This window comes from Ranitomeya variabilis, chromosome 4 (assembly GCF_051348905.1).
Source record: "Ranitomeya variabilis isolate aRanVar5 chromosome 4, aRanVar5.hap1, whole genome shotgun sequence".
Taxonomy (NCBI): Eukaryota; Metazoa; Chordata; class Amphibia; order Anura; family Dendrobatidae; genus Ranitomeya; species Ranitomeya variabilis.
Genome location: NC_135235.1, coordinates 532,711,154 through 532,724,499, shown reverse-complemented (window position 1 = coordinate 532,724,499; position 13,346 = coordinate 532,711,154). Strand labels below are relative to the sequence as shown.

Genomic DNA, 13,346 nt, shown 5'->3' with positions numbered 1-13,346 from the left:
TGACCAGATCAAGCAATCTGGCCAGCTGTATAGCAAAGAAATCAGATTATAAATGCTGAACTCCTTTATAGATGGACAGCAGCAGCGGCTGGGAACCTAGGAAACGAGCAGAGCAGCATACATGATAAAATGTAAAATCCCCTCATTCTTCAGAATTCAAAAACTTTTCAACAACAGTTTGATTGCAGAGATTTCACAAATTCTACCCATGTAAGATCACAATCAACTCCATTCAAATGCAGAATTCTTCAGTACTGGAAATTTACAACAGACTATCGATCAAAAGTACACTGTAACAAGCATGTGCACAGCTCTTAATGGGTTATTCCCAAAATAAAAAGTTATCCTCTGCCTTCAGTATAGGGGATAACTTCCTGATCTCTACAGAGATCCTGCGAATTGTGCTCTGCATAGCACTTTCTTGAGCATAGTAGAGGTGTGCTCAACGCAGCACGGTGGCTCAGTGGTTAGCACGGCAGCCTTGCAGCGCTGGGGTCCTGGGCTCAGCAAGGACAACATCTGCAAGGAGTTTGTATGTTCTCCCCGTGTTTGTGTGGGTTTCTTGCGGGGTCTCCGGTTTCCTCCCACACTCCAAAGACATACTGATAGGGAATTTAGATTGTGAGCGGACAGCGATGATAATGTGTGCAAACTGTAAAACGCTGCGGAATATGTTAGCGCTATATAAAAAAATAAATAATATTATTAGTATTATTAACTTCCGCTCTATTCATTAACTTTGGCACTGCTATGGAAAGCCAAATAGGGTCATTCTATGGTAACGTACGTTACATTCACAAGCCAAAAACTGGCTACAGACTGTTCTTTGAAGGCAGGCACAGAAAGGAGTGAATGTATATTGTACAATAAACTATTCTCAATAGATTTCAACACAGTTTGATTTTTCAACAATAAAATTAAATACAAAATTCAGTGTTATTACTTGGTAACTTACGTTACAAAAAAGGAAAGGCAATTGTCCTTCATGAGGCTGCCAAATTTTCTGTTCTGGTAAACAGGGGAAAAGCACTATTTTTATTGTATTAAAACACCGTAGTCTCAGCAACTTTAAAAAATGTATTTTAACCTCTCAAGTTAAAAGCAACAGTTTTTATTACAAGAAATATAGATAACTTGCGTAACCGCACAGTATAGTAACTTTTGTTACTAAACTGATGGTAACTTGCATTACAATAGGTTACCATACATTGGATTAAACATGTTTGTAACATAAGTTACTATATTGTGTTGTAACATAAGCTACCATGGAATGACCCAATACAGCACTACGCTATTTCCTGGAGCAGAGATCGTGCTTGTGGACCTTTGCTCCACTCTACAGAGCACGGTTTTCGTGAAGATTGCTGGAGGATCAAGTGGTCAGACGCGAAGCAATCAAAGTTTTCTCCTATCCTATGGTTATGAGAAAAGTTCAAAATTTAGGGAAAAATCCTTCAGTAGCTTGGGAACATCAACTAGAGAGGAGTACATGAGGCTCATATAAAGTCACAAAGCAGAAGACCAAGTGACTGCACTAGCTCACTAAGGGTATGTGCACACATTGCGGATTAGGCTTAGGAATTTCTGGTGCGGATTCTGTCTCTCCTGGCAGAAAACGCACCTGCGGTTTTTTGTGTGGTTCCGCAGCGTTTTTTGGTGCGTTTTTGCTGCGGTTTTCTTGCGGATTTGCTGCGTTTTTTACCCCTGCGGTTTTCTATAATGGAATGGGTACAAAAACGCTGCATATTCACAGAAAAGAATTGACATGCTATTTCTTTAAAACCGCAGCGTTTCTGCAGCGGATTTTCCGCAAAGTGTGCACAGCATTTTTTTTTTCATTGATTTACATTGTACTGTAAATCAATTGCTGATCTGGAGCATTTCTGAACCTCAAAAAACGCTGCGGATCCGCAGAGAATCCGCAACGTGTGCACATACCCTTAGTGAGTACACTCCCAAAAGATGAAGTACAGATGTTGAGTTAGTACATTTGAAGCCAGTCAAGTAGACAGGAAAAAAACAGGTTTCAGTGGTACATTAGGGCCTCTTTTGACCAGATAAAAAGTCAAGTCTACTAATAAAGTGAACTGAACTTTTTAATAACTTTACAGCATGTACTATATATATATATATATATATATATATATATATATATATATATATATATATATATATATATATATATATATATATATACACACATACATACGTACATACACCTATACCGTATATACTCGAGTATAAGCCAAAATTTTCAGCCCACTTTTTTGGGCTGAAATTGCCCCTCTCGGCTTATACTCAAGTCATACCCGGGGGTCGGCAGGGGAGGGGGAGCGGGGGCTGTCTAAAAATACTCACCTAGTCCAGGCGCGGTCCCTGCAGGTCCCTGTCTTCCCCGGCGCCGGCAGCAGCAGCTTCAGCTTCTTCCTGTACTCAGCGGTCACATGGTCCCGCTGATTACAGTAAATGAATATGCGGCTCCACCTCCCATAGGGACCGCTGAGTACAGGATGCAGCGCTGCGGCGTCGGGGAAGCAGGATCTACACAGCGGCAGGACCAGGTGAGTATACGGGGAGGGGAGCGCAGCGCAGCGCTGCGCGATAGACACCTGCTCCTCGTTCCGGGCGCCGATCTGTCTCCAGCACTGACGCTGAGGTCAGAGGGCGCGGTGACGTGGTCAGTGCGCGCCCTCTGCTGAACGTCAGTGCTGGAGATAGATCGGCGCCCGGAACGAGGAGCAGGTGACTATTGAAAGTGCGGAGGCCTGAGCGACGGAGAGGTGAGTATGTGATTTTTTTTTTTTATCGCAGCAAATGGGGCAAAAGTGTCTGTATGGAGCATCTATGGGGCCATAACATTCCTGCAGCACTATATGGGGCCATAACATTCCTGCGGCACTATATGGGGGCCATAACATTCCTGCGGCACTATATGGGGCCATAACATTCCTGCGGCACTATATGGGGCCATAACATTCCTGCGGCACTATATGGGGGCCATAACATTCCTGCGGCACTATATGGGGGCCATAACATTCCTGCGGCACTATATGGGGCCATAACATTCCTGCAGCACTATATGGGGCCATAACATTCCTGCAGCACTATATGGGGCCATAACATTCCTGCAGCACTATATGGGGCCATAACATTCCTGCAGCACTATATGGGGCCATAACATTCCTGCAGCACTATATGGGGCCATAACATTCCTGCAGCACTATATGGGGCCATAACATTCCTACAGCACTATATGGGGCCATAATGTTTCTGCAGCACTATATGGGGGCCATAACATTCCTGCAGCACTATATGGGGCCATAACATTCCTGCAGCACTATATGGGGCCATAATGTTTCTGCAGCACTATATGGGGCCATAACATTCCTGCAGCACTATATGGAGCCATAACAATCCTGCAGCACTATATGGGGCCATAACATTCCTGCAGCACTATAAGGGGCCACAATGTTTCTGCAGCACTATATGGGGCCATAACGTTTCTGCAGCACTATATAGGGGCATAATGTTTGTGCAGCACTATATGGGGCAAGTGTCTGTATGGGGCCATAAATAACAGTTGTAGGGCACTACGGCATATGGGGCAAGTGTCTGTATGGAGCATCTTATAGGGCCATAACGTTTGTGCAGCACTATATGGGGCAAATATCTTTATAGAGCATCTTATGGGGCCATAATCAGCATTTGTGCAGCATTATATTGGGCAAATGTGTCTATGGAGCATCTTATGGGGCCTTTATTAACCTTTATGCAGCATTATATGGGGCATATTTTAATATGGAGCATCTTATGGGGCCATAATGAACAGTATGGAGCATTATATGGGGCTCCTGATTCAATATGGATATTCAAAGACACTTAACCTACTGATGTCTCAATTAATTTTACTTTTATTGGTATCTATTATTACTTTTGACATTTACCGGTAGCTGCTGCATTTTCCCCCCTAGGCTTATACTCGAGTCAATAAGTTTTCCCAGTTTTTTGTGGCAAAATTAGGGGGTTCGGCTTATACTCGGGTCGGCTTATACTCGAGTGTATATATATATATATATATATATATATATATATATATATATAAAGTTTATTTACCCTTTAACAACTTCTGCACTGCCCTAGACAACATCGGGCTGTGCACACTTTACTCTCCACCGACATTCTAAAATGTCAATGCAGAGTAGGCAGCTTGCCCGAAATTGTGCAGCTGCTGAGGATCTGCTATCAGACAAAGCCAGGAATCATTTATTATGTTGTTTGCCCTGATCACTGTCTACACAACAAGCAGTGTGTGCACAAGATTAGTAAGCACAGACAGTGCTTCCTCCTCTGGACCTAGTGATCATGTGATCGCTGGACACCGGGAGAGAGCAGGAGCTGCTGCGTCCTAGGAGAATTAGTCAGCTCTGCCATGCAGCCAGGAGGCAGAACTGGCCCTTTAACTAGGACTATTCTACCAGACACCGTTACATGGGAAAAATATAGTTCTTACCAATAACGGTATTTCTCTGAGCCCATGACGGCACCACGGAGAGAGGGGATCCGCCCACCAAGGACAGGAAACCTACAGATAAAAAGGCGGTACCACTCTCCCGCATCAGTTGTTTACATAGAGAACGATGGGAGACTACGAAAAAGCTTGTTAGTTATAACATTACTTAGTATAATCAAGATACCGCGTGACCTAATATCAAATAATCTATGACACTATGTTGATGTGTACACCCATGAGTGAAGGGAGGGAATGTACGGGTGCCGTCATGGGCTCAGAGAAATACCGTTATCGGTAAGAACTATATTTTTCTCTGTCGCCCATGACGGCACCACGGAGAGATTTAAATAGATTGTACATTCAGGGAGGGACCACCGCTTCTAGAACCCTTTTACAGAAGGTAAGGTCCGAAGAGGAGATAAGGTCCAATCTATAGTGCCTATAGAATGTGGAAGGTGATGACCAAGTAGCAGCTCTACATATCTGGTCTATAGAAGCTCCGGCCTTCTCCGCCCAAGAGGCTGCTACTGCTCTTGTTGAGTGAGCCTTGACGTCCCCTGGAGTGGACAGTCCATTTGTCGAGTATGACAGGCTGATAGCGTCCTTGATCCATCTCGCTAGAGTGGCTTTGGAGGCTTTTTTCCCCTTTCGGGGACCCTGGAAACACAAAAAGAGAGGCATCCTCCCTACTCTCTCTGGTGGCTTCTAAGTATTGCAGGAGGCATCTTCTGACATCTAATGTATGTAATATTTGTTCCTCCCTATTTTTAGGGTTGGGACTGAAGAAGGGGAGCGATATCTCTTGAGATCTGTGAAATCTGGAAGCCACTTTCGGGAGGTATGCTGGGTCTATCTTTAAAATGACCCTATCCTCTAAGAACTGTGTGTAAGGGGGGTTAGCTGAAAGCGCCTGTATGTCACTAACCCTGCGGGCAGATGTGAGGGCGACCAACAGGGAGGTTTTGAGAGATAGGTTTTTCAATGAGATTTCATCTAATGGTTCAAAGGGAGGTTTAGTCAGGGCTTTAAGGACAAAAATTAAATCCCATTGGGGGGTAACCCTTACCGGAAGAGGCCTAGATCTCCCGGCTGCCCTGATAAACCTAGAGACCCACCTATTTGAAGCTAAATCAAAATTGAATAGGGCTCCTAATGCTGCAACATGAACTTTTAGGGTGCTCGTGGCTAAACCAATCTCCAACCCTTTTTGCAAAAACTCTAATATGGATTTAAGGGGGGTTTCTTCCCCTATTTTCGCACCTGATGAAAGGAATTTTTTCCATATTTTCCCATATTGTTTTGTTGTGACTGGTTTTCTACTTTGTAGAAGAGTTGAAATTAGCCCCAGAGAGAACCCTCTGCCTTCTAACAGCTTCCTCTCAAAAGCCAAGCTGTCAAGTGTAAGCTCTTGACTTGTGGATGATGGACCGGGCCTTGTGATAGAAGGTTTTGGAGGTCTGGTAAGACCCATGGGTCGGATATTGACATTTTCCTCATCCAGGAGAACCAAGGCCTCTTCGGCCAGAACGGGGCTATCAAGATCACAAGAGCCCCGTCCTTCAGAATCTTCCTCAGCACTGCCGGAATCAGAGCGAGAGGAGGAAAAGCATAAGCCAGCTGATGTTGCCAAGGGATCAGGAATGCATCTACTACTACTGGGTTCCCCAGGGGAGCTATGGAGCAAAAGGAGTCCACTTTTTTGTTCAGGTAGTTTGCGAAGAGGTCTATTTTGGGAATACCCCATCTTTCTGTGATCTGGGTTAATACTGCCTGATTTAGCTCCCATTCCCCTTGTTTTAGACTGGAGCGACTGAGGAAGTCCGCTTTGAAATTGTCGACTCCCTTTATATGCAGGCTTGTCAGGGATAGGAGGTTGGTCTCGGCTATTTGTAGGATTGACTTGGTCACCTCCATTAGATTCTGGGAACGAGTACCCCCTTGGTGATTTAGGTATGATACCACCACCCGGTTGTCTGACATCACCCTGACATGGTGAGAGTGAAGGGGTCCCAAGAATTCCCGCAGGGCAAACTTGACTGCTAAAAGTTCCTTCATATTGGAGGATTTGTTTTTTAGTGTTGACGACCAAGAGCCCTGGGCTACTAGATCGCCGAGATGAGCACCCCACCCCGTGGGACTTTGAAACTGGGAACACCCACGGGACTCCCCGGGAAAGATTTTTCTGTGATGTCCACCAGATTAGGGAGTGACTTGTGCGAGGAGATAATGTTAACCGCCCTTCTAAATGCCCCCCTAGAGAGACCTGTTCTGACAAGATTTGCCATTGGAGGTCTCTTGAATGGAACTGAGCCCACTGGACTGCGGGGATGCATGAAGTCATAGAGCCTAAGAGGGACATGGCCTGGCGGAGGGTTACGGAGGGTAGAGATTGCATTTTTGATACTAGACTTTTAATTTTTTGTATTTTGTTCCCCGGGAGCCGACATTCCATTTTTATGGAGTCTAGGGTGAGTCCTAGATACTCCTGGACCTGGGAAGGCAATAGTCTGGACTTTTTTAAGTTTATTAGCCAGCCCAACTCCTTTAAAGAGTGTATTACTGTTGCCAGCTGATTTTCGCAGTGTTGGGGGAGGAGCCTATCACCAAAAAGTCGTCTAGATATGGCACAATCAGGGTGTTTTGTTCCCTGAGATGAGCCATTACCTCTGCAATCAGTTTTGTGAAAATTCTCGGGGCTATGGCTAGACCAAAGGGTAGAGCAGAGAATTGGAAGTGGCGTACCACCCCCCCCGATATGAACTGCCATTCTGAGAAACCTTTGGTGGTCTTTGTGTATGGGGACATGGTAATACGCGTCCTTCAGGTCCAGGACTACCATGAAGCATTGAGGAAACAGCATTTTTATAGATGACTTTATTGTTTCCATCTTGAATGCTTGAATCTCTAGGCAATTGTTTAGAGTTTTCAAGTTTATGATCGTCCTGTAGGACCCGTCCGGTTTTTTCCTCAGGAACAGAGGGGAATAGTACCCTTGCCCTCTTTCTTGTGGGGGAACTTCCAGGAGCACTCCTTTTCCTACTAACCCGATGACTTCGTTCTCCAATGCCAGTTGTTCTTCCGCTGAAGACCTTGGAGATGTCATCGTAAAGGAGGGACGAGGGTATTTTTGAAATGTCAATTTCAGACCTGATTCTATTATGCTCAGAATCCAATGACTGGAGGTAATTCTTTCCCAGGCCGAGAGAAAGAGTGACAGTCTCCCCCCCACCTGGGGCCAACCTTCATTGGGAAGGTTTTTTGTTATCATTGGGATTTTTGTTAAAAATGAAATCCTGTTCTTGTTTTTCTTATCTTCCCATCTCCCCTGGCCTCTCCCCGTTTTTTTACGGAAAAAACCTCTTGTTCCGAAAGGGCTTCCTATAGGAGGGGAAACTCAGGGAGGGAAAAGATTTCTTTTTATCCCCTGCTTTTTCCAGAATGTCGTCTAGGGTGGACCCGAACAAAAATTCTCCTTCGCAGGGGATGGTACACAATTTTGTTTTTGTTTGCAGATCGCCTGGCCAGCATTTAAGCCAGAGGGCGCGCCTAGCCGCGTTCGAGAAGACCGCTGATCTAGCAGCTAATCTGATGGAATCGGCCGAAGCATCGGCCAAGAATGCCGCTGCCCCTTTCATTACAGGCAAGGTGTTGAGGATAGAGTCCCGGGATGATTTCCCTTTAAGCTGGCCCTCTAGTTGATCTAACCAGATCATTAGGGAGCGGGATGTACATGCGGCTGCCACTGCCGGTTTTAGACCTCCTCCCGCTGCCTCCCAGGAGCTTTTGAGAAAGGCGTCTGCCTTCTTGTCCATAGGGTCTTTTAGGACCCCCATGTCTTCGAAAGGGAGGGCAAATTTTTTTGATGCCTTAGCTATGGCGACATCTAGTTTAGGGGCTCTATCCCAGAAGGAGCAGGATTCGTCCTCGAAGGGGTATTTTCTTTTCGGAGTTAACAGTGACTTTTTTATGGGTTTTTTCCACTCTTTTTTAATTAGTGACGAAATTGCGTCATTAAGCGGAAAGGCCCTCTTCTTTTTCTGTTCTAGGCCCCCAAACATAATGTCCTGAACCGATCTTTTGGGGTGAGAGTCTACCAGCCCCATAGTGCTCCTCACTGCTTTTATGAGGCCATCAGTGTCTTCTATGGGAAAACAACTGTGCCCCCCTGAGGAAGAAGAGGATAATGATGAAGAAGAGGAGTCAGAGGAAACCGAGCTTGAACTATCACTGTCTGTATCTGATGCCGGAGACGGGGACCTATGCCTGGTCTTCCTCCGTTTTTTTCCTTTTTTAAGGGATCTAAAGGTGTCTTCTACCTGATCCTTGATCAGGGTTTTTAGATCGGCTGCGAACCCGGGAAGGCTCTCAGAAACTGTTTGCTGTATGCATGCATTACATAGTCTTTTTTCCCAGGTAGATGGGAGATCTTCTCTACAAAGGGCACAGATTCTATGCTTAGTTTTTCCTAAGCTTTTCTTCCCCTATAAAAGAGACAAATAATAACCTTACTGCCTCTGACATTCACGAAGATCACTTACCACCTCAAGGACCCATAAATACCGGTTGGGGATGCTCTTCGTCTGTCTTTTTCCCTGACGCCGTGCTGGACTCCTTGCTATGCTGAGACCTTTGGCGTTCTTTACCGGTGGTATCCTGGTGTCCTTTCTGTTGTCGCCGTTTTTGCTGCTGCGACGATACTGGTGGTGGTGATTCTGGCAAGGGTGATGCCGGGTCACTCATACTTGCAGTTGGCGCTGCGGCTGGTGCTGCGGTTGCTCTGCTACTGTGGCGGCTGATGCTGTGACACGAGGCTCACGCTGTGGCTTGAGGCTCATACTGCTGCTTGGCTCGTGCTGCAGATAACACTGCGGGTAACGCTGCGGAGCCGCTGGGTAACTGGTGCAGTTCCCTTCTTAAACGGGAGATTCCCGCCGCTTTTTTGAATTTGCGCCTGCGCAGATCGCTCATAGTTTCGGCGCCGAGCGCCGTCCGGCGCCCACGCAGATGCGCCCATCCGCCGGCGCCTGCGCAGATGCGCCCATCGCCAGCGCCTGCGCAGAACCATCCACTGCCGGCGCCTGCGCAGATGCGCCTATCGCTGGCGTCAGCGCAGATGCGCCCATCGCCGGCGCATGCGCCAAAGCGCCCGTCGCCGGCGCATACCCCGAAGCGCCCAATGCCGGCGCCAGCGCAGAAGCGACCCGCGCAGATGCGCCCCTGCCGGCGCCTGCGCAGAAGCTCCCGCCGTCGGCGCCTGCGCAGCTCCAGTGCTCCTGCGCTATCGAGAGAACTGGCAAGTCTCGGGCATGCGCCGTAGGGCCAAGATGGTGCCCTAGAAAGCACATATGGAGTGGCCCGCTGGGCTCCCGGCCCTATGTGGCCTTAACGCGCGGCTCTGCATGCCGGGTGGCAGTGCAGTGTGCAGGCTGACGCTTTTACAGGGAGGGCCATGCTGCACCTCCCGCAACCACAGAGGGACCCCCCTGGATGTTGCAGCTGCTGCATCTTACCTGGGGAGGTGACCGCGAACTCCATGTCACCTCCCCCACACACCCTAGAGGCCTACTAGCCCCAGCGGTGGTGCCTCGGGTAACCACACCAGCCGAGGCAGAGGGACCCCAGCTGCCTGAGTCGGACTGATTGGCCCCGGAATCCCATGTCGATCTTCTTCTGGTAAGTCCGTAGGTCTCCCATCAAGGACAGGAAACCAACTGATGCGGGAGAGTGGTACCGCCTTTTTATCTGTAGGTTTCCTGTCCTTGGTGGGCGGATCCCCTCTCTCCGTGGTGCTGTCATGGGCGACAGAGAAATAAGTAATAAAAGAATGTATTTATATGCAGTAATATGAACAAGTGCCCCTCAACATTCAGCAAACTGTGGTGCACAGTGTGTACATTAAATTAATTTTAAAAAAAGGCAAGGAAAAATGTTAAAAAATCTCACCAGCCCAAAATGTGATTTATAATAATTGACTTATAGAAAAATAATTTCTGTGGAAAGTGCAGCACAAAGTTAAAATATTTTGGGTCTTTATTCGTGTTCCTTGATGGTTGGAAAAAAAAATAAAAATTTGAAAAACAAAAGACTATTTCCCTTTCTCTTTACATGTTCACCAGAAAGGAAGAAATATATAAATTAGAAAAATTAAGCCTCATGTATCCGAACGAGCCACTAAAGATGTATGCTCGATAAAAGCTGTAGGGAACTCAAACACTTGCTGTAAGGTTTTCCCAGAGATCACAAATGATTACTGGTGGTTCTAATTTTAGTCAACACTTTTGATGCCATTAAAAGGAGTACACTAAATCAGACAGGCACTTTACCTCAAGCTACGACGGTACTAGACAAACCCTTCTAAAAGATTTCTCGTGAGCTGCACCAGCTCTCTGGAATGCACTAGCTCTCTGGAATGCACTAACCGAGACAATTTCATGAATTCCCAATATCTACAGTTTTAAATGGGGCTTAAAGACGCATTATTTTAGACTGGCCTCACCACACTTATCTAACTATTCCTATTCTGACCTTGCAAGACGTTCCTCCAAATCTGGCCCCGTGTATCATCTACACATCGTCCACGTACTTAATATCCCTCTGTGTCTGTACTTATACTGGCTGGTGACCGCTTCATGCAGCGCTATGTGAATACCCTATTTATTATATTGATGGCTGGACCGAACATTATGAGCTCTTTACCATCCACCTTTCGTTTTCGTGTCCCCCCTATTTCCTCAGACTGTGAGCTTGCGGGCCCCCACTCCTCTTGGTAGGTGTTGAATGTGTTATTCTGTGATGTCTTTATTGTCTGTATATTTCCCCTCTGAATTGTAAAGTGCTGCGGAATATGTTGGCGCTATAGAAATAAAAATCATTATTACACTGTCATGACTCAACAGTCTGCAGAATTCTGTCCGAAGCCTGGACAACGCTTTTGATATCTCCACAGCTCATCATAAAATAAAACCACTTCTCACTTTCATCCAATCACAGATTTGTCCCCAGGGGTCATGACATTACGTCACGTGACCACTACAGATAGTCAGTGGATGCTGATCGACTGCAGCCTTCAGTATTTCATCAGGGCAGAAGTCATGTGGCGCAACAATTGGGGCACACATTGCCAGTCCAGGAGGTAAGTATGCAGGGTTTTTACTGTATGGGTGGGCTCTGGAGCCATTTAGAAGAGGCTGTTCTGTAGTGGGCAACGTCTTTAAGCAAGTATAGTGGTAATAATGAATTACAAGCAAAATGGCATCTAGAAACCATCATTTTCAGCAGAACCACACTACATCCATCTCTGAACCTTCATTAATAGGTGACATCTCTATGTCCTCCTTTAGCTACCCCTGATTGTGGCAGGACACCTTTGCATTACACATCCCATCTGACACTACACCTATATACAGAGCAGCCGTGCCAGGCATTGCTGTCATAGCACAGATATCTCTCCACATAACCTGACCTCCATCTCTCCACGGTTTCCTGCTCCGCCACCTCCACTTTCAGGAAGTGCTGAAAATTAATTCCACAAATCTGTATCACACCTCGTCCATAAAGCCGCAGATCTTTGGGCTCTGTAAACACCCTGTAAAGTCCTGGAGTCACCTTCACCTGTCATGTTGTAGCTGTCTCCATTTCTAGGAACGCTGCCGACATCTGTTTCCATTATGAACACAAATATGTTAGCACTAGTGATGAGCGAACGTGTTCAGATAAAGTTTAATACAACTATGCTCGTGTTCTAACCGAGCGTCTTCGGCGTGCTCGAATACTATGTTCGAGTCCCCATGCCTGCATGTCTCGTGGCTTGGATAATGCCTTACCCCAGCACGTTCACTCATCACTAGGTGGCACCCAGCTTTACCAGGGAATAGACCTGCAAATCTGCCCAGAAGACATGCTGCTGTACTATTGCCTGTTCAGCGATTATGGAGGAGTTGGAGAGGTGATCAGTGTTAGGTGACTAATGTTGGGAGTTATAATCCAGCTTCTCAAATAACAAAGGGGCTCAACTAATTTTAATTAAGGGTCTTTAAGGTAGGTATAAGAAAAAACAGCTGTTCTCTTCCAGAAGCAGCGCCTCTTGTCCATTGATCTGGTATTGCAACTTACACTCTTCAATAGTACCAAGCTGCAACACCAGAAATATCCATGGACAAGAATGGCATCGTCTCTGGATAGAAGGAAAAGCCACCAATGTTTCTCTAATGGCATACTACACCTTAAGAGGGCCATACACCCAAGAGAGCCATTGGCTGAATGCTCCTTTGGCAACAGGTCTCTCTACATTACGCTGGTCTTAGATGGGGCAGCAAAAATCTGGTGACCGACTCCCTTTAAAGAGTAAGGCTGCCGTCACATTATCAGTATTTGGTCAGTATTTTACATCAGTATTTGTAAGCCAAAACCAGGAGTGGAACAATTAGAGGAAAAGTATAATAGAAACATATGCACCACTTCTGTATTATCACCCACTCCTGGTTTTGGCTTACAAATACTGATGTAAAATACTGACCAAATACTGAACGTGTGACGGCAGCCTAACTGTCTGTTTAATATTTTTTCTTAAAACAATAAGACATCAAAATAAGCAACTTTGCAATATATCTTATTATGCTTATACGTTTCTTTCTCCTCTTAGGCGGATGTTTCCTTCTCAATTTTCGGGTAAAATCAGTCTTTAATATAGACTCTCTCATTACAGAGATAGATGACAGTTGGAGAACGGTAACTTCAGGAGAACTTGCAGCAGAATGTCTGTGTTTGCCTGTAGCTCCTCCGCTCTACACAGAATCTCATCAGTAGCAGCGGTCATCCATCTCAGTAATGGGAAGGT

The 13,346-nt window shown here is 46.0% G+C and overlaps 1 protein-coding gene across 3 annotated transcripts in view; it reads right to left on the bottom strand.

The window, feature by feature from the left end:
• The window catches only part of WIPF2 (WAS/WASL interacting protein family member 2), a 49,674-nt gene that overhangs the window by 30,459 nt on the left and 5,869 nt on the right, over positions 1-13,346 (bottom strand). The window contains exon 2 of one of the 3 annotated variants that reach the window (XM_077252388.1): positions 956-1,008. The exons of the other annotated variants lie outside the window; for them this stretch is intronic. The gene's annotated coding sequence lies outside the window, so the exon portion shown is untranslated. The remainder of the gene's footprint in view (positions 1-955; positions 1,009-13,346) is intronic. 3 annotated transcript variants of the gene reach the window in all.